A 22,033-nucleotide genomic window follows, 5' to 3' on the forward strand; every position below is an offset into this window, starting at 1 on the left:
AAATAACCACCAAGGCATCCACTATCACCTCCGCCATTTCTTTCAGAACCCTCGGATGCATTCCATCCGGTCCTGGGGACTTGTCCACAATCAGCCCCTCCAGTCTGTCGAGCACCGCCTTTCTAGTAACAGTAATGTCATTAAGACCCTCCAGTCCTACCACCTTTCTACCGCTAACACCCGGCAAATTATTCACGTCCTCCTCCGTGAAGACAGAAACAAAAAAGTTATTCAATACCTTAGCCATATCCCCATCCCCTACCACTAGGTCCCCTTTCTCATCCTCTAAAGGACCAACATTCACCCTAGCCAGCCTCTTCCTTTTTATATATTTATAAAAACTCTTGCTATCCTTTTTTATATTAAGCGCTAGCCCAGCTTCATAGTTTCTCCTACCCTTCCTTATCAACTTCTTTGTCAATCTTTGTTGACATTTAAACCTCTCCCAATCCTCTTCTCGCCCACTACTCTTAGCTACTCTAAATTCCTCCGCTTTTAGTTTAACACTTTCCTTCACCTCCTTTGTTATCCACGGCTTATTACCTCTCCTCCTACTATCCTTTTTGACCATCGGAATAAATTTCCGTTGAGCACCAAGAAAGATCTCCTTAAAGATCCTCCACTGCTCCTTAACAGACCCTCCCTCCAACGCGCTCTCCCAGTCCACATTCGCCAATTCTTCTCTCATCCTACCGTATTTCCCTCTATTCAAACAAAGGACGCGTGTCCGGGAACCCACTTTCTCCTCCTCCATCTGCACCAGAAACTCCACCATACAATGATCACTCTCCCCAAGAGGATCCTTCACCACAAGGTCCCTAATTCTACCCGCTTCATTACATAGCACCAGATCCAAGATAGCTCGCTCCCTCGTTGGCTCCAACACACACTGTTCGAGGAAACTATCCCGGCAGCATTCCAAGAACTCTTCCTCGAGCCCCCCACGTCCAACATGGGTCGACCAATCAATATGCAGATTGAAATCCCCCATAACTACGGCCGTCCCATTCCTGCACGCCGCACTTATTTGCGCGTTAACAGCCCGCCCCATCTCCAGATCATTATTCGGGGGCCTATAGACGACACCCACCAGCGTCTTCCTCCCTTTGCTGTTCCTAATCTCCACCCACAACGATTCCACCCTCTGCTCCTTGGCTCCAATATCATCCCTTGCTACTACCGTGATGCTATCCTTAATCAGCAGAGCTACGCCCCCCCCCTTTTCCCTCCTGTCTATCCTTCCTAAACACTTGATAGCCCTGTACATTCAGCTCCCAGTCCCTGTCACCCTGCAGCCATGTCTCTGTAATGGCCACCAGATCGTATCCATTTGTGTCGATCTGCGCCATCAGCTCATCCACTTTATTCCGAATGCTTCGTGCATTCAGATAAAGTGCTTTCATCCCAGCCTTCACCTGGACCCTATTTGCCGCAACGCCACCAACTATACTCACGCCCCCTACTCCCTCTATTATTGGGACATCCTCGGCCTCTTCCCTTACATATACACTCTCCTTAACTTTAGACCTCGTAAGGTCACCTACCCTCACACCCTCCCCCCCCATAATTAGTTTAAAGCCCTGTCTACAGCCCTCTTTACTCGATTCGCCAGCACTCTGGTCCCAGCACGGTTCAGACCAACCCCATCCCTCCCGAACAGGTCCCACCTACCCCAATACTGGTGCCAATGCCCCATAAATTCAAACCCATTCCTCCCACACCAATCCCTGAGCCACCCATTCACTTCCTTAATCCTGTCAACCCTACGCCCATCTGCACACGGTTCAGGCAGTAGCCCAGAGATAACCACCTTGTCGGTTCTACTTTTTAATTCCATTCCAAGCTTTTCATACTCCCTCCCCAGATCCTCAGTCTGCATTTTGCTTACGTCGCCGGCACCCACATGTACCACAACGACCGGATTCTCACCCTCCCACTCCAGGTTCCTCTGCAGCCCAGCTGCGACATCCTGTACCCGAGCACCAGGCAGACAACACACCCTTCTGTGCACTTTGTCATTGTGACAAAGGACAGTGTCAATACCCTTCACCCCACTATCCCCAATAACTACTACGTTCCTTTTCCTTTTCTCTTTGCCTATGTCCTGCTGCAGCACTGTACCGTGTGCAGCTTGCTCACCAACCTCACCTGCCTCGTTATCGTCCAACTTGGAAGCAAGAACCTCAAACCTGTTATGCAGATTAAAGAGGCTGAGGCCTCCGCTCCTCACCCCCTTTCCTCTTCCCAGTAGCCCCCTCTTGTCCCTGACTCTTAGAGTTAGCCAGTCTAGGGGGGGTGGATGTCACTTGCACCCCATTGACAATGGCACCCTCTCTCCCCTTGATGAGCCTCAGTGTCTGTAGCTCAGAGGTCAGCTCATTTACCCTGAGCTGGAGCTCCTCCAGCAACCTGCACTTACTGCAGACATGGTCACTGGGATGAACCCTGGGGTCCACCAGTTCCCACATCATACAGAAACCACACATCACATGCCCCTCCATTATTTACTGTAGTAGTTTTGAAAAAATTTTTTTTGTTTTTTTTTGTTTTTCAAACGAACTCACCTGGCCTTTTTTCTTTCCAGCCCTTTTTGATATTAAGCCCTAGTAGCTCACTCTGCTGCCCTCTCACTCCGCTGCCCGCTCAGACGCTGCCCGCTGTCTACACCAGGCCTCCTTTTAAACCTGGCGCTGATTTAAATCTGATGAACCACAACTGCCTGCTAACCACTCCCTCAAAATTCTTAAAGCAGTAAATACAATAAATAAATGCTTTAAACAGTTCTACAAAGAACAAAGTGCTTTAAACTTATTTTAAACTGGTTTTTAACAGGTAAAATCTTAGCTGTCTCTCTGCTCCTTCACTCATCTGCTCCAGCAAACAATGGAAGGCTTCACCTTGTGGTCAGTTGATATTTAAATCTGATGAACCACAACTGCCTGCTAACCACTCCCTCAGAATTCTTAAAGCAGTAAATACAATAAATAAATGCTTTAAACAGTTCTACAAAGAACAAAGTGCTTTAAACTTATTTTAAACTGGTTTTTAACAGGTAAAATCTTAGCTGTCTCTCTGCTCCTTCACTCGTCTGCTCCAGCAAACAATGGAAGGCTTCACCCTGCCAATATCCCATAGGGTCTTAAAGGTTTTGATAAAATTGCCTCTTACTCTTCTAATCTCTAGCTGGTACAAACCAACCTTTCCAATCTTTATTCGTAAGACAGCCCGCCCATTCTTGGTACTAGTCCAGTGAGCCTTCTCTGAAATGCTTCCAACACATTTACATCTTTTCTTAGATAAGGAGACCAATACTGTACACTTTCTATTAAGGTGACAATTCAATTACTATTATTTTTCAAAAGTGTTTACGATCACATCAAATGTTAATTCGAAAGAAGAAAAATCTTGCGTTATAATAATGAGGTTTACAAGGTTATAGCAGTTTAGGTTTTTGGGTGAAATTTTCCATTTAGGACACTAAGCATAGTGGTGTGCAGTTCCAGCAGTGCCCATCCTCCTGGCTGGAATAGCAGGGACTCGTGTCTGATTCTGCACTTGGAAGCTTATCATTTATGCAAAGGCGAGTACTGGGCCAAATCACCTGGTGGGTTAGAAGCTAACTTGTTCACCCATTGTCAACTGGCAGGATCGAAGGTCCAGGTGACATATTTATGAACCAGTCCAATACATACATCTCCCTCATCAGCCCATCTGTCTCCAGGACACTTGCAAAGATGTCTTGCAGCCATCAGAAGAAAGCTGAAAGCTTCAAGAAGAAGGCAGCACCACAATTCACCCTTGAGGCTTTGATCAGAGGAATATGGACACACAGACATGTCCTGTATCCCAGGAATGGCTCCAGGAAACACACCAATCAGCGCAGGAAAAAGATGAATGATACCATCTGCTCCACTATCTCTCAACTCCCTCCAATATCAAACTCTCATCATGGCATCATGTATTCAAATCGCTACTCTCTTCAGGGATCTAACACAAATATTAGTTCAGGACTCATTCTCTCATGGAAAGTTTCACATCATCACCATCCCATCTATCCTGTTGCTCATATTACATCCTCTGGCCCTTTTAGGGAGTCTTTAACACTAACAGGTGTACCTCACCCAACCTCTGCTCCAACCTCTCTTATCACAAGCCTTTATTTTGTCTTCATGCAGGCCACACTCACACACAACAGGAGTGAAAAATCACAGACTTGGAAAGGAACAGTTGATAGCATTGCTCTCACTCAGTTTGTGGAGGTGCAGGCAACAGCTGGGGAGGACAGGAATTTCTTATGTGGGGAAAGGGAGATTGGCCTCTCCCAGTAACCAAGTATGATATACAGTTCCATCACTTCAGCAAATCCTGATAGTCACTGTGAGTCACATATGCTTATATATGCTCATCAACTGAAACTCTATTCTCTATTTTCTAAGCAATTTGAGGCCCACAAGGCAGCCGAGCCCCAGTCCGATCCACCAGAACACCCTGAGGGGAAGGCTCAGGAAGACCCATCACACCTGCACCCTTCTCCACCTCAGTGGAGCATATTTCTAGATTAGGCTTGGACTCACTTTTTAGTGTAGGGTCCTGGACCAGAACTCCAAATTACATTAGGATGCCAGACCAGATCCAACATTTTTTTGAAGATCATTTACTAGTGTCACAAGTAGGCTTGCATTAACACTGCAATGAAGTTACTGTGAAAATCCACCAGTCGTCATTGTGTTTGCTGAGGTACACTGTGGGAGAATTCAGCATGACAAATTCACCTAACCAGCATTTCTTTCTGACTGTGGGAAGAAACCAGAACACCTGGAAGAAAGCCATGCAGACACTGGAGAAGTTTTAGACTCTAGACAGACTGTGATCCAAGCCAGGAATTGAACCTAGGGCCCTGGCTGCTGTGAGGCAGCAGTGCTAACCACTGTGCCACCATGCCGCCCAATGCTCCACAACTGTTCTATTTTGGTATAAACGTGAGGAAAGGATACTTCCTTTCAGGAATGATTCCACTCACAAAGTAGGGATCTTTGATAGTAAAACAAACTTTATTTAATAACAGTTTAAATATAATTCTAACAAATGAATTAACTTAACTAGCAACAATTGAGCAACATTTAAAAATGAAAAGGAAAGAAAACTTTAATTTCTAACTTATCACTGTTTCAGTTCCAAATAAGCAGACTTAAATGCCATTTAAATATAGTTAGCAACCATAAACATACTTGTTATAATGAGGTATACAGTCTTGAAGCTATCAGAGAGAGATGGAGTTCCAGTAGCCTCTAAAATCCTTCTAACTTCAACCAGGTTTCAACAGCAAACTAAACTGCTTTCTACAAAGGTACTTTTCTCTCTGCCACAGACCCAGGACTGCTTGTTAACCACATCTCATGACCCTGTCAGTCAATCACTCTAATCAGAAATCTTAGGGAACCTCGGTAAACAAAAGTCCATTAGTTCTACTTGAAATAAACTTGCAGAAGTTGAAATGAGTAATTATCCTGCTGTCCCAAAATCTGAGCTGCATTCTCACCAGACATATCGACTGCCTGTAGCATTAAGTTGAATTTTTAAACATTCCCCTGATACATACTAACATTGGTATAGATATATGTCAATTGCACTATTATCATCACACTTGCAAACTGGAGAATAACTCACTGACATGTCCACACAGCAGTGAGACACAAGGACAGCCCAGGTTTCTGGCACTCAGAAGGCTGCTGGAAATCAGCCACTCATTCAGTCTGAATCAGATGAGCCTCTGGAACCAGTTGCCAACTCAATATGGGAGATGCAATGTGCACTTCATAGCCACACATCCTAGTGGGCACAATCAGGATACAGGCGACATGGGTACGAGGCACCTTGATCTCCTTCCAGATGCATCATCTCTAGTTGGAGTCAGTCGAGGCCCTTGGGCCCCTTAAGGAAGGATGAACTTCAGCTGAATACACCTCTTAGCACTCCAAGATTTTGCATCAGTTACAGTCCCCTTTACCCGTGACACATCCACTCCTGCTGCTCAGAGCAAAAAGAGTGCTTCTGCCCCTGAGTGGGAAATATTCATCAGGCTGGGGTCCTCCAGGCCTTTGGTCACCAGAGGGCGTCCACCAAGGTCACCATGGACATGAGGACTCAGTCAGCAAGCTGTCTCCATCTCCATCACTGCCAATGTTGGAGCTGCAATGAGGCTTAGAGGTAGGGTTAAGAAAATTAAGATATTTTGATGTCACTTTTGGGTCATGTGTGCTGTAGAGAAATTGCACTTTTGTGAATATATGGATGGTTATGTAAATATTTCGGTCAACTGAAGGCATTGTGAATTCGTACATTGGAATCCTCATATCGAGAATTGGTCATTGCTTCCATCAGTGATAGTGTCCCACTGTGAGATTAATTATGTCCATGTGATGTCAACCTCAGTTGAACTAGTCTCCATACTCTTATGTGCTGTTCAGAAGATTTGTTTAAATCTTTGTTTGAAGTGTATGGTTTCTAACCTTCCTTCTTCAAGGGATGCCATTGAGAGAGGGCTCTGATTCTCGAACTAATTCTCAGCATTAATTCTCGAATGGTACTTGTGTTTCCTCAGTGGTAGTGGCTGAACATTAGAGATACATGAGGGGAAAAGGTCCTGATGCATGGCCTCTTTTCAGTTGCGGTGTTGTTTGCATCTTCAGATGGCAGCAAATGTGTCATGTGCTCTCTCATATCATTCTTGTTCCCCTGTGGGCTCAGCTCCCAGAATGAGCACATTCACAGGGCAGCACAGACCAAAGCTGAGATCATGGCTTAGTGATTAATGAGGCAGAATACATAAGTGTGAATATGGAATTCATTCCCACTGTAGGTCATTGGACATTCCCTGAGATGGAAGGGAATGGTATTGAGGGCTACAAGAGCTGTGGCCATATGCTCTCACTTCAGTTTTCTCTTCCTCAAACCCATCATACTTCCATGTCTTCCTCCTGTATGGTATCTTCATGCTCATATGGACCCTTAACAGCCTCCTGATATTCCTGGCCCTCAGGATCTTCAAAATCTTCCTTAGTTCATACTCTGTCAAGCGATCAGACTTTGCATTGCGAGATTTTGAAGGACATAACACACAGCAGTAATGCAGGAAACTCTATCGACGGTGTATTGGACTGAGTTATTTGAGTGGTCCAAACATCTGAAATACACCTCCAGGAGCCTGATGCTCTGCTCTATAAGGTAACATGTGCATCTGTGAGCAATTTGTACTTCTTCTCGGAATGACTGTGAGGGTGATACACTGGAGTCATCAGCCAGTAGTTCAGTGGGTATCCCTTATTTCCAAGCAGCCATCCCTGCAGATGTTCTATTCTCTCAAAACTTTCAGGCACCTTGGCGTTACTCAGGACGTAGGAGTCATGGCAACTCCCAGGGTACCATGTAGTATATGTTTCTGATGATCATACATTAGTTGTACATTATGGAATGGGAGCCTTTATGGTTTATAAACATTACAGGCTGCTGCCATGGTACCTGTGCAGCCATGTGGGAGCAATCTATTGCACCTTGCACTCAGGAAGCTAGAGATAGTGAATCCGGTGAATCTCGAAACCTGGCTATCTTTGCCCAGAGGAAACTTGACAAATGATAGACCTTCCTGTAAATGGCATCAATGGCCTCCTTTAATGATGTGTTGCAGATAGATAAATGCCAGACAGATTCCCTGTTCAATCCTGGAAAGATCCTCCATTGTCTGGGTCTCTCCTCCTAACCCCTCCTGCTCATGCAATGTAACTCTGTGCTCCAGTCTCTGATGTGGCAAACTAATGACCAATTAGTTGCTCAAGGTCAATGAGTGGAGTTTAAGTTTTATTTATTAGTCACAAGTAAGGCTTACATTAACACTACAATGAAGTTATTGTGAAACTTCCCTAGTCACCACAGTTTGGCGCCTATTCAGATCAATGCAACTAACCAGCACATCTTCCAGAATGTTGGAGGATGTTCCTCCATATTTTTAAACACTTTTAAAATAACAAGCCAGAGGCATACCTCACACCATCACACTGGTAAGTTGGGGCCAGGAAAAGCTAGCAGGCAGGAATCCCGAGATTGGGGCGCTGTTTATCTGGTGTTAAAAAGGTAGCCTGCCACACTGGCACAAAGGGAACGCCCCTCCCCAATGGAGCACTTCTGAGCCCCCCAGCACTGCAGTCTGGCAGTGCCACTTTGGGAATGCTGGATACCAGGAGTTAGTGCCAAGGAATTGCACAGGCATGTTCCTTTCACCCTGGGTCTACACCTGCCTGTGTGCTTCTGGTGGGTTCCATTCGACTGCTTCATGCCTTTAAAAACCAAAAGTGTGGGGAGGATATAGAGAAGCCCACTAATCATATAAAACTGTATTAAAATGTATTGAAATGAGATTACATTGTTATGAATTTTGTTATGTCACCAGCAAGAGATGGGGAACATCAGAAAACAAGATCTCTCTAGCAAAAGCCTCATTTCTGATTCTTGCAAGATTTTGCATCTGCGTCACTGTTAGCGCTCATGGCAGATGTAGGTCTAAATTTGCAGCCTTTAACTTCAAATTTAAGGTAATTTAAGCAACATTACCTCTTCTAAAGTCTGCCTGCAGGTATGCCTGAGTGCACTGATTGATAGAGATCAAAGAAAGGCTTAGGTTGTTTGACTGAAAAGAAGGTGCAAGGTATTTACTCTTGGAGACAAAGGCAACAGAATCTGAATATACTCTGAGTTTACTCTAAGTCTCCCAATCCCTGAAAGGTTCTGAATCTGCATGGATGCAAGGTTAATGTGTTTCATGTTGTCATGGGGTGATGCATTTGGACAGGGCAAACAAAGCAAGGGAATATATGAAGAATGGCAGGACACTGGGAAGCACTGAGGATCAGAGGGACATTGGTGTGCATTTACACTGATCCCTTAGCTGGATAAAGTGTTTTGGAAAGCAATTGGTATGCTTACCTTTATTAGCTAAGGCATAGAGTTTAAGAGCATGGAGGTTATGCCGAAACCATATAAAATGTTGGTTAGGCCACAGCTAGAGTAGTCTGTGTATCACATCCCTCCTATAATGTGTAATCCACATTATAGGACAAATGTGATAGCACTGGAAAGACTACAGGGGGTACCAAGACCAACACCCCACAAGTATAAGGAGTCCTCAGTTCCTTATTATACTCATAGTACATCAACGATTGTGTAGCCAAATTCCCCCCCAACTGTATTTTCGAGTTTGCTGATGGTACCACCAGAGTGGGGCGGATCTCAAACAATGATGAGACAGAGTACAGGAAAGACATAGAGAATCTGACAAATTGGTGCAATGACAATAATCTTTCCCTCAATGTCAGCAAAGTGAAGGAAATAATCATCAACTTCAGGAAGCATAGTGAAGGACCTGACCCTATCTACAACAGTGGGGATGAAGTGGAAATGGTCGAGAGCTTCATGTTTCTGGGTATCCAGATCACCAACGACCTGCCCTAGCCCCTCCATATCGATGCCATAGTTAAGAAAGTCCACCAATGCCTCTACTTTCTCAAGAGGCTAAGGAAATTTGTTATGTCTGCTGTGATTCTCACCAGCTTTTACAAATGCACCATAAGAAAGCATTCTTTCTGGTTGTATCACAGTCTTGCTTTGTCTAAACCTGCAAGAAACTACAAAGGACATTGAATGAAGCCCAGTCCATTACACAAACCAACTTCCATCCATTGGCTCTGTCTACATTTCTCACTGCCTTGATAAAGCAGCCAGCATAATCAAAGACTCCATGCACCCCAGTCATACTCTCTTCTACCACCTTCTGTTGGGAAAAAGATTCAGAAGTCTGAGGTCACATACCAACTGACTCAAGACAGATCCTTCCCTGCTGCCATCAAACTTTTGAATGGACCTATCTCATATTAAGTTGATCTTTCTCTACACCTTAGCTATGACACAACATTCTGTGCCCTTTCCTTTCCTTCTCTATCAACGGTATGCTTTGTCTATATAAAGCACAAGAAACAATACTTCTCAATTTATTGTAATACATGTGACAATCATAAATCAAATCAAATCAAAAAAGCTGAATTATCGGGATGTTCTCAGCAGGTCGGACAGCATCAGTGGAGAGAGAATAGAGCCAATGGTTCAAGTCTGGATGACTCTCTGCCATAGCTGAAGACAAAATAAGGGATTAGATTTATACTGTGAGGATGAGGGGGGAATGGGAAGTTATCTATTTTCTTTGTCCTCAGCTCTGACGATGGGCCATCTGGACTTGAAATGTTGGCTCTATTCTCTCTCCACAGGTGTCAGGCCTGCTGAAATTGTTCAGCATTTTCTGTTTTTGCTTCAGATTCCAGTATCAACAGTATGTTGCTTTTATCGGGAGCCTTTTAGTTATGAAAAAAGATTGGATGTCTGGGGTTGATTTCCTTTAGCAGAGGAAACTGAGGGGGGACATCATTGAGCTTTATAAAATTAAGAGGGGCACAGATAAAATATGATGTGGAGATACCAGTGTTGGACTGGGGTAAGCACAGTAAGAAGTCTCACATCACCAGGTTAAAGTCCAACAGGTTTATTTGGTGGTACAGTTTTCAGACTGTTGCTCCTTCTTCAAGTGAGTGAGGAGTTGTGTTCACAAACAGGGTATATATGTAACAGCAAACTCAATTTACAAGATAATTGTTGGAATGTGAGTCTTTACAGGTAATCAAGTCTTAAAGGTACAGACAATGTGAATGGAGAGAGGGTTAAGCACAGGTTAAAGAGGTGTGTACTGTCTCCAGCCAGGACAGTGAGTGAGATCTTGCAAGCCCAGGCAAGTCATGGGGATTACAGATAGTGTGACATGAACCCACAATCCCGGTTGAGGCCATCCTCATGTGCGCAGAACTTGGCTATCAGTTTCTGCTCAGTGACTCTGTGTTGTCATGAGTCGTGAAAACTTGGAGAATGCTTATCCAATTGACAGTTCTGACACGCTACAACAAAACACTGCACCGACCTCCTCAGAAGACAAACACGTGACATGGCGAACAGAGTACCCTTTGTTGTCCAGTACCTCCCTGGAGCAGGGAAATTATGACATCTTTTCCGGAGCCATCAACATGTCATTGATGAAGACGAACATCTCACCAAGGCCATTCCCACAACCCCACTTATTGCCTTCAAACAACAACACAATTTCAAATAGACCATTGCCCGCAGCAAACTACCCAGCCTTCAGGAGGACAGTGACCACGACACCACACAACCCTGCCATAGCAACCTCAGCACGTGCCAGATCATCGACACAAATGCCATCATCTCATGTGAGAACACCATCCATCAGGTACACTGTACATACTCTTGCGACTCGGCCAACATTGTCTATTTAACACGCTGCAGGAAAGTATGTCCCAAGGCATGGTACACCGGGGAGACCATGCAGACGCCACAACAGTGGATGAATGAACACCGCTCAACAATCACCAGGCAGGAGTGTCCTCTTCCCGTCAGGAAACACTTCAGCAGTCATGGGCATTCAGCCTCTGATCTTCAAAGAACAAAGAACAAAGAAAATTACAGCGCAGGAATAGGCCCTTCAGCCCTCCAAGCCTGCAATGACCATTCTACTTGACCTAACTAAAATCCTTTCTGTTTGGAGACCATATCCCTCTATTCCCATCCTATTCATGTATTTGTCAAGATGCCCCTTAAAAGTCACTACCATATCTGCTTCCTCTCCCGGCAATGAGTTCCAGGCACCCACCACCCTCTGTAAAAAATCTGCCTTGTCTATCTCCTTTAAACCTTGCCCCTTGTACCTTAAACCTGCGCCCCTAGTAATTGACTCTTCCACTCTGGGAAAAAACTTCTGACTATCCACTCAGTCCATGCCTCATAATCTTGTAGATTTCTATCAGTCACCCCTCAAACTCTGTCATTCCAGTGAGAAGAAACCAAGTTTCTCCAAGCTCTCCTCACAACTGATGCATTTCATATCAGGCAACATCCTGGTAAATCTTTTCTGTACTGGACGATGAAGGGTACTCTGTGCTGTGTATGTCTTCTGAGGAGGTTGGTGTGTTTTCGCTGTGGCGGGTCAGAACTGTCGATTGGGTAAGTGTTCTCCAAGGTGGCCTTCATGACACACAACAACGCAGAATCGCTGAGCAAAAACTGATAGCTAAGTTCCACACACATGAGGACGGTCTCAATCAGGATCTTGGGTTCACATCATATTCAACGAGGCAGCCTCCACCACTTCAATGGGCAGAGAATTCCAGAGATTCACCACCCTCTGAGAGAAGAAGTTCCTCCTCAACTCTGTTCTAAACTAGCGCCACCCCGCACACCCCCCCCCACCTTATTTTGAGGCTGTGCCCTCTAGTTCCGGTTTCCTTTCTAAGTGGAAAGAATCTCTCTACCTCTACCCTATCTAGCCCCTTCATTATCTTGTAAGTCTCTATAAGATCCCCTCTCAGCCTTCTAAACACCAATCAGTACAGGCCCAGTCTATTCAATCTCTATTCATAAGCTAACCCCCTCATCTCCGGTATTAGCCTGGTGAACCTTCTCTGTACTCCCTCCAAGGCCAATATATCCTTTTGCAAATAAGGGGACCAAAACTGCACACAGTACTCCAGTTGCAGCCTCACCAGTGCCTTGTACAGTTGCAGCAAGACCTCCCTGCTTTTATATTCTATCCCCCTCGATATAAAGGCCAACATTCCATTTGCCTTCTTGATCACCTGCAGAACCTGCAGACTGAGTTTTTGCGATTCCTGCACAAGGACCCCCAGGTCCCTCTGCACAGTAGCATACTGCAACTTTTCACCATTTAAATAATATTCCATCCTACTATTATTTCTTCCAATGTGGATAACCTCATCTTTGCCAGTGTTATGCTCCATCTGCCATGTCTGCACCCACTCACTCAGCCTATCCAGATCTCTCTGCAGACTTTCCGCGTCCTCCACGCAATTCACTTTTCCACTCATCTACATGTCATCAGCAAACTTTGTTACCCTATACTCAGCCCCCTCCTCCAGATCATCTGTGTATATGGTAAACAGTTGAGGGCCTGGCACGGATCCCTGCGGCATGCTACTAGTCACCAACTGCCAACCAGAAAAGCACCCATTGATTCTCTTTGCTTCCTGTTAGATAGCCAATCCTCAATCCACGCTAACACTTTACTCCCAACTCTGTATACCCTAACCTTCTGCAGCAATCTTTTGTGAGGTACCTTATCGAACGCCTTCTGGAAATCCAAAAACACCACATCCGCCAGTTCCCCTCTGTCTACCGCACTAGTCACATCTTCATAAAAATCCAGTAAATTCGTCAAACATGACCTCCCCTTCATGAATCCATGCTGCATTTGCTTGATCGAACCGTTCTTTTTTAGGTGTCCTGCTATTTCTTCCTTAATGATGGATTCTAGCATTTCCCAACTGCGGACGTTAAGCTAACCAGCCTGTAGTTACCTGCCTTTTGTCTGCTACTTTTTTTAAACAGCGGCGTAACAGTAACTGTTTTCCAATCCGCCGGCACTTCCCCAGAGCCTAGCGAATTTTGATAAATAACTACTAACACATCTGCTATTACTTCTGTCATTTCTTTCAGTATTCTGGAATGTATTCCATCCGGTCCCGGGGACTTGTCTACCTTCAGTCCCTCTATCTTTAATATTCGGTAAGCTATTTGTGTCCTCCACCGTGAAGACCAACACAAAAAACTTATTTAAAGTCTCAGCCATTTCCTCGTTTCCTGCCACCAAATCCCCCCTCTCGTCCTCCAATGGTCCAACGTTCACTCTAGCCACTCTCTTCTTCTTTATATATTTGTAAAAACTTTTGCTATCGTTTTTTATATTTAGAGCTAGTTTAGTTTCATACTTTATCTTTCCTTTCTCTATCGCTTTCTTAGTCATTCTTTGTTGTTTTTTAAATCTTTCCCAATCTTCTAATTCCCCACTATTTTTAGCTGCTCTGTAGCATCGGTTTTTAATTTAATACTCTCCTTTATTTCCCTCGATATCCACGGCTGGTTATCCCTTTTCTTACAGTCCTTCTTTATCACCAGAATATATTTTTGCTGAGTACTGAAAAAGATCTCCTTAAAAATCCTCCACTATTCCTCAGCTGTCCTACCAACCAGTCTGTGCCCCCAGTCTACATTAGCCAATTCCGCCCTCATCTTATCGTACTCCCCTCTGTTCAAGCAGAGGACACAGGTTTGGGACCCTACTTTCTCACCCTCCATCTGTATCAGAAATTCATCCATATTGTGATCACTTGTCCCAAGAGGATCCCTCACAAGAAGATCCCCAATTCTACCTGCCTCGTTACACAGTACCAGATCTAAGATAACTTGCTCCCTCATAGGTTCTGTAACATACTGTTCAAGGAAACTGTCCCGACAGCATTCTAAGAACTCTTCCTCAAGTCCACCGCATCCGACTTGGGTTATCCAATCAATATGCAGGTTAAAATCCCCCCTGATTACTGCTGTTCTGTTTTTGCATGCATCAATTATTTGCTTGTTTATAGCCTGCCCCACCTCAAAGATATTATTTGGGGTCCTATAGACCACACCCACCAGTGACTTTCTCCCCTTACAATTCCTTATCTCCACCCACAACAATTTCACGTTTTGATCTTTGGAGCCTATATCATCTCTCACTACTGCCCTGATATTATCCTCCATTAACAAAGCTACCTCACCTCCTTTTTCTTCCTGTCTATCCTTCCTAAATGTCTGATACCCCTGGATATTCAGTTCCCAGTCCCGGTCACACTGCAACCACATTTCTGTAATGCCCACTAGGTCATACCCATTTGTGCTGATTTGTGCCATCAACTCATTATTGTGTTATTTAGCATAATTTGTATTGTGCTAAAAACCCACCCAAGTAAACATACAAAAGTGTTTAAAATGGTAGCCAAATGCCCCAACTTTTGAAACACATCCATATTCACATCCATGCAAAATTATGATCGCCTCTAGGTAAAAACCTCCCCTGACCTGAATGCTCTTTTTGAAGCATATCAACCAATGAATCACTTTCTTGAAGTATAAGAACTATTTAATTTAATGTAATAATTTATGTTGCTCCTATATAAAATAACTTCTCAAATATTCAGACAGGTCACAGTGGGAGAACCCTGTGCAGAGAGCCCATTGGATTTACCCTCATCTTCAGGGTAATGCCTCAATTCTACCAGATTTCTCTCCACAAATCAACAAAGAACTCAACAAAGTGACAAGATTAGACTTGACCTATCTATGCTATATTGCCGTTATATCATAATTCCATTGCTCCTCACCTTCATCAAGCTAACTGCCAGATCAACAGCAAAGTAAAGAAACAAACACCACCTGAGAAAGCACAACATTATGAAATAAGCTGTCGCGCTGACAGGCACCCAGCTCTTTACAAAACAAACATTCATATCTTCCTCCCATTATAGCTTGAAACAACCAGATGAGGGCTGATGTCAGGACTCGCCCTTCCTTTCCCGTTCCTCAATTGATCATAACAGGATTTATTTTTTAATTAGTAAGGATGATTCAATTCAATGTCTGTACTTAACCCTTTACAAGCTGACTGTAAAGAATTTCTGGCGGCCTTTCTTGAGTTTAAACACAAAAGGGATTAATTTGTATTGTACTAAAAACCCACCCATACAAAGGTGTTTAAAATGGTAACCAAATGCCCCAACTTTCGAAACACATCCATATTCACATCCATATAAAATTACAAGTTATAGAATAGAGGAGGTTAATTTTTGGTTAAATTAAGATTTACTGATAAAAGATAAAAACAGAAAACTCACTATGGATGTCGTTTGCTGTTATTTATGGCTGAGGCAATTTCTTAAATGGTAGTTTTTGTTTTTTCCTCCTGGAAATTGTCCTTCAGAATTTCTCTGTTTACCTCAGTATAATATAAGAAGCTAGAGTTCCTGTCAATCGAAATTCTCTATCTCCTTGATGTATCCCAGAATGTAGCAGAGTCAGGGCTCCGAACTTGAGTACAGCAGGGAGAAAGATGGTGTTACTTGTTCATTTGTGGACTTCTTTGGAACCCCTCATTTTAGCAGCTTGTATGGCCTTTTTCTACAGTTGGCATTACAATTGGCTGCTGTCATGTGACTGGCTTTCAAACAGCACAATCGCTATCCCTTCTAACAGTGCAATTCTCTCTGATCAGTTATTAGCTTTATAGATCAACGGCATTCTCCAGCAGGTCAGATGATTCAGTCTTTACATGGAAATGTAGAAGGCAGGAACAGAAAGTTGCCATTTGGCCATTTGAGCTGTTCAATTCAGTATGATCATGACTGATCCTCAATATCAATGCCATAATTCAGCACTCTCCCCATTTCCCTTGATGCTTTTAGGGTCTAGAAATCTATCTATTTCCTTCTTATACATATTCAGTGACTTGATCTCTGCAGTCTTCTGTAGTAGAGAATTTCACAGGTTCACCACCCTAAGTGAAGAATTTTCTCTTCATCTTAGACCTAAATGACCAAAGGTCACTAGGTGGCACACCAGTTTGCACTGCTGCCTCACAGTGCCAGAGACCCAGGTTCAATTTCCAGCTAGGTGACTGTCTGTGTGGGATCTCCTCATCCCTGTGTGGGTTTTCTCCAGGTGCTCCAGTTTATTCCTACAGTCCGAAAGACATGCTGGTTAGGTGCATTGGCCATGCTAAATTCTCCCTCAGTGTACCCAAACAGGTATCAGAGTGTGGCGATTAGGGATTTTCACAGCTACTTCATTGCAATGTTAATGTAAGCCTACTTGTGGCTAATAAATAAACTTTACTTTGGATTATTTCAAAACGGTAAAGAGGGACAGGCAAGAGTTCATTTCAAAACAGTAGAGATTTCCAGTTGTTGGCAGTTTTTGACCCTGGCTTTCCAGCATGACTGCATGGACCACACACCCAGATTTTTTTCTGCATAGCAACATTGACTCTCAAGAGATTGAGGCACTATTTTTAAAGGGTGCCTCTATCTAAACAAAATAAAATAAGGGAGTACTCCTGTCATGCACATATCCAACCCCCAATCTCCCAGGGAATTCACCCCCACAGTACACCGCTAGGGTATTGCCTGGCCATGCCCCTCTCTCCCTGGAGGCTGTACTTATCTGTGCACCCCTGGCAGGTTCTCTTCGCCAGGTCTCCATTTGTTGAAAGCTGTTGTAAATCCTGATGAAGTGACAAGGGAAATCCAAACATGGGGGATAATAGGGAAGGCCCCTTAGTGATTTTAAAATATATGGTAATGGAGTTCCTACCTCTTGTAGTGGGAACCCCACTACATCAGTGGTAAGGACAATCGGAACGAAAAATCCCGATGGCATAAAAGCCATTTGGTGATTCTCCAACCCCGCCACCTTTCCCACCTGCTGAAAACAAGGGCAGAAAATCCTGGCCATTGAATCGGATAGTCAAGTGCCTTGCTCAAATCAAGCAACCTACCCAACAAGTTGCAACTCTACAAATGCTGTAAGAAGTAGCAACAAAAGGATGGCCTGACAGCATTAGGGTATACCTGTGCTCACTAAAGTGTATGTGGGCATACCGTGATGAATTGACAATACTTTGTACAAAAGTAATAGGAATATCATCCCTAAGGCGCTGAATGGAGAGATAATGAAGTGCATCCATGCCAGTTGCCAAGGAATTGAATCAACTCTGAGAAAGACAAAAGAAGTGCTCTGCAAATATGTGCACTGAAATTAGAGACCACATTGTCCAGTGCATGCAATGAGTACTAAACTAAACAAATTGTGGAGCCATTGATGACACAGACAGACCATGGGTGAATCTGGGAGTAGACCTTTTCACTTTGGCAGAAACTGATTATCTTGTCACTGTTGACTACCTCTGAGTACTGGGAGTTAACACATTAAGAAGTCTCATAGTTGAAATCCAAATAGTTTATTTGATAGTAATCGCACAAGCTTTCGGAAATGGTGTTCCATCGTCAGGTGTGTGGAAGGTTCTGATCAGAGAAGGGCATATAAAGTCACACACAGTTTACAGAATACTGATTAGAATGCAAGTCTTTACAGCTAACCTACTATTCAAGTCTTAAAGATGCAGACAATGTGAGTGCAGATAGCATTAGCATAGGCTAAAGAGATGTGTGTTGTCTCCAGACAGGACAGTAAGTGAGATTTTACAAGCCCAGGCAAGTCATGGGGGTTACAGATAGTGCAACATGAACCCAAGATGATGTAGATACATCGATGACATTTTCTTCCTTTGGACTCATGCTGAACAATCACTGAAACAACTATATGATGACATCAACAAGTTCCATCCCACCATCAGACTCACCATGGACTATTCTCCGGAATTGGTGGCATTCTTGGACACACGCATCTCCATCAGGGACGGTCACGTCAGCACCTCACTGAACCACAAGCCCACAGATAACCTCACGATGCTCCACTTCTCCAGCTTCCACCCTAAACACGTTAAAGGAGCCATCCCCTACAGACAAGCCATCCGTATACACAGGATCTGCTCAGATGAGAAGGATCATGACAGACACCTCCAGACACTGAAAGATGCCCTCATAAGAACAGGATATGGCGCTCAACTCATCGATCGACAGTTCCGATGTGCCACAGCAAAAAACCGCACTGACATCCTCAGAAGACAAACACGGGACATGGTGGACAGAGTACCCTTCGTCGTCCAGTACTTCCCCAGAGCGGAGAAGCTACTATATCTTCTCTGGAGTCTTCAACATATCATTGATGAAGACGAACATCTTGCCAGGGTCATCCCCACACCCCCACCTCTTGCCTTCAAACAACTGCACAATCTCAAACAGACCGTTGTTCGCAGCAAATTACCCAGCCTTCAGGAGAACAGTGACCACAACACCACACAACCCTGCCACAGCAACCTCAGCAAGACATGTCGGATCATCGACATAGATGACATCATCTCACGTGAGAACACCATCCACCAGGTACACGGAACGTACTCTTGCAACTCGGCCAATGTTGTCTATCTAATACGCTGCAGGAAAGGATTTCCAGAAGCATGGTACATTGGGGAGACCATGCAGACGCTGTGACAACGGATGAATTAACATCGCTCGAAAATCACCAGACAAGACTGTTCCCTTCCTATTGGCAAACACTTCAGTGGTCATGGGCATTCGGTCTCTGATCTTCGGGTAAGCGTTCTCCAAGGCAGCCTTCATGACACACGACAGCGCAGTCACTGAGCAGAGACTGATAGCCAAGTTCCGCACACATGAGGACGGTCTCAACCGGGAATTTGGGTTCATGTCGCACTATTTGTAACCCCCATGACTTGCCTGGGCTTGTAAAATCTCACTTACTGTCCTGTCTGGAGACAATACACATCTCTTTAGCCTATGCTAATGCTATCTGCACTCACATTGTCTGCATCTTAAGACTTGAATAGTAGGTTAGCTGTAAAGACTTGCATTCTAATCAGTATTCTGTAAACTGTGTGTGACTTTATATGCCCTTCTCTGATCAGAACCTTCCACACACCTGACAAAGGAACACCGTTTCCAAAAGCTTGCAGGATTACTATCAAATAAACTGATTGGACTTTAACCTGGTGTTGTGAGACTTCGAACTGTGTTTACCCCAGTCCAACGCCAGCATCTCTACATCATGACTACTGGGAGTTAAACCAGCTGACTTCCACATCAGTAGGAGAAATAGTAGGATGGATGAAAGCACACTTCTGTTGATATGGCATTCCAAACATTATGACATATAACAATGGCCCTCAGTTCATGAATGAAAAATTCAGATGATTCACAAAGGATTGGGAATTCAGCATGACACCTCATTTTTACATTATCCCTAGTCAAATGGGAGGGCTGAGGCAGCAGTAAAAATTGCCAAACAGTTCATAATAAATTGAGTAAATCTAGCACATGCAAGACAGTTTTTGAATGGAGAAACACACTGTCTGAAGGTATGGAAAGTCATCCTATCCTGAGACTAAAGTCATGCCACATCCAGATTACTTTTCCAGCAGCAAAAAAGCTACTAGAATCAGAATAGCAGGCATGAGTGAAAAGATCAAGGTGAAATGACAGACGACCAAATTTCAGATTGACAAGACTGCCACACCATTACCAGAGCTGAACATTACAGAGCCAGTCAGGGTGAAAACATTGAATGCTATCAACAGGAATCATCCTGACACGTGCATCTAAAATTTGTAACCTCAATTACAAGCAGTGGAGGTGAATGACCAAATATACCAGTGCAACTGCAGACATATCAAACAACTAGCAAAGCTATTCCTTCACAGTATGAAACTGTTCCCTTAATCAAGGAGAAAGGATCATCTCAGCTGTACTGAGTACAGAATTATCATTAATCCTAGACAATCATGAGTCCACAGCAACTTCAATGGAACAACAGCAATCACCAAGGTAACAATGGCCACGGGAACAGCCAGCGGATAAGGAACATCACCCAAAAAAACAGTCAATATCAAAGCGCACACTTATCATTAAAAGACCTGCACAATTTGTGCAATGCATGTTCAGTGACTGACTAGTTGAACAAACCGGTGTTAATTCATGACAATATTGAATATATAGCAGGTAACCTGGATAACTCACTATCCATGATGTGGAGATGCCGGCATTGGACTACGGTAAACACAGTAAGAAGTCTCACAACACGAAGTTAAAATCCAACAGGTTTATTTGGTAGCATAAGCCACTTGTGTTTTCTCTTGTTTTAATTGATAAAACTTCTTGCTAATTTCCTTACTATACAGTTGGTTTGTGCTACCAAATAAACCTCTTGGACTTTAACCTGGTGTTGTGAAACTTCTTACTGAGCTCACTATAACACAAGATCATGCCTGAAAATGTGCTTTTTTTTCATGAGGGAAGAGGGGATGTTTGCATTTTATGTTTGATATGAAAAGGGAAATGTTTGGATTTTCAAATATCATCAGTCTGAAGGCTCATCTAACTTTCCAAAGTCACATGATGTCTGTAAGCCGACATCTTGAGATTAGTTCAATAAAGACTTTCACTAAGATAGAGATGAAACATCACTGTCCTTAAACATAAAACAGTGTGAGTTTATTTTAAACAGTGAGGAGAGGTCAGAACTCATTTTAAAACAGCAAGCAAAGAGGCAAGAATTTGTTTAAACAACGCAGAGAGAGAGATAAGGGTAATAAGGGTAAGTGTGAGGCTACAAAGAAACAGTAAGTGACCAGTTGGTGAGTGTTTTTCAAAAGAGTATCTTACAGAAGTGTTGAATTTATTAGTAATTGATAGTATTAAGCTTTATTAGTGGTACTAAAAATTATTGGGAGTGGTAGGGTTTTGGAAAAGCTAATTAATTAATTAATACTGTGATTTTATTGTGCCTTTAAGAGGTTTTTTTTTTAATATTCATGCTCACAGCCTTAGGTGATCAATTGTTGGGAGGAGAAAAAAGGCTGTGGATAGGTCAGGTGACAAGAGTTCATTTTCAGTTTTGGGAGTTGGATGTTAGAAGCATCAAGCTGAAAAAAACATTCTCTCTGGGGTTTTTTGGAAGTTCTGCTGCTTTTAGAACATAGAAAAACTACAGCACAAACAGGCCCTTCAGCGTACAAGTTGCGCCGAACATATCCCTACCTACTAGGCTTATCTATAACCCTCTATCTTACTAAGTCCCATGTACTTATCCAAAAGTCTCTTAAAAAACCCTATTGAATCTGCCTCCACCACCACTGCCAACAGCCGATTCCATGCACCCACCACCCTCTGAGTGAAAATCTTACCCCTGACATCTCCTCTGTACTTACTCCCCAGTTTGAAAATGCTGCATTCCAATTGCAAACAAAAAAATCTTAAACATTAATTATCCAAATCTGAAAGTTTTCATTTCATTTTGCATGTATCTTGGCAGTTTTTAATAAGCACAATTAGTCTATTATTTTCGATTTTCATTGCATGGGTAGGCTCCCAATTTCCAGACCTGCTAGTTAACTGTAGTATCAGTA

This window comes from Carcharhinus amblyrhynchos, chromosome 10, assembly GCF_965287045.1.
Source record: "Carcharhinus amblyrhynchos chromosome 10, sCarAmb.v2.hapA, whole genome shotgun sequence".
Taxonomy (NCBI): Eukaryota; Metazoa; Chordata; class Chondrichthyes; order Carcharhiniformes; family Carcharhinidae; genus Carcharhinus; species Carcharhinus amblyrhynchos.